Source organism: Penaeus monodon, chromosome 27 (assembly GCF_015228065.2).
Source record: "Penaeus monodon isolate SGIC_2016 chromosome 27, NSTDA_Pmon_1, whole genome shotgun sequence".
Classification (NCBI taxonomy): Eukaryota; Metazoa; Arthropoda; class Malacostraca; order Decapoda; family Penaeidae; genus Penaeus; species Penaeus monodon.
Genome location: NC_051412.1, coordinates 8,692,839 through 8,693,488, shown reverse-complemented (window position 1 = coordinate 8,693,488; position 650 = coordinate 8,692,839).

Below are 650 nucleotides of genomic sequence, written 5' to 3'. Positions count from 1 at the left end.
AATTTGCATTAGAATTGATCTTCATAGACTGGCAATAATAATTTATTATGAATAATTTTTTATTTTGTATCAGGAAAATTGAACCTGACATTTGTGACCAGAGGTGCAAAATTTTTAACAAAAATTTGGTGGTAGGCATTTTAAAAACTTGAACTTGACATGAGGGGTAAAATGAGATATAAGAAGAGTGTGAGGTGTCTCTCTCCAGAGAAGAAGCTGGAAGAAAGATACCAAATAGTACCAGATAGCCTAGTTTATATTCAATGTATTCCATTCATACCAAAGTAGTTGTGAAATCAGCCTGCTTGTTTTTAAAAGCAGATGCTGTATCAAGATAACTTGACTGACTGCAAGCTACCACTTTTCTCAATTGACATGGCTTAGATTTTAAGAGCTGAACCAAAACTTACCTGTCTGGAGATCCTAGTGGGCTGTAGGCAGTGACAGTAATTCCTTTACTTTTGCAGTAATCAATAAGCTTCTTTTGATTTAAGTAGGGGTGGCACTCAACCTATAAATTTAAGATCTGGAATGAGTTTTACATCAACACAACTTGCATTCAGTTTTGATTATTCCTTACTTCTATATTATTAGTTTATTGTCAATGAATATAATTTCCAAGTGCTGATATACAGAGACAACAACGACCT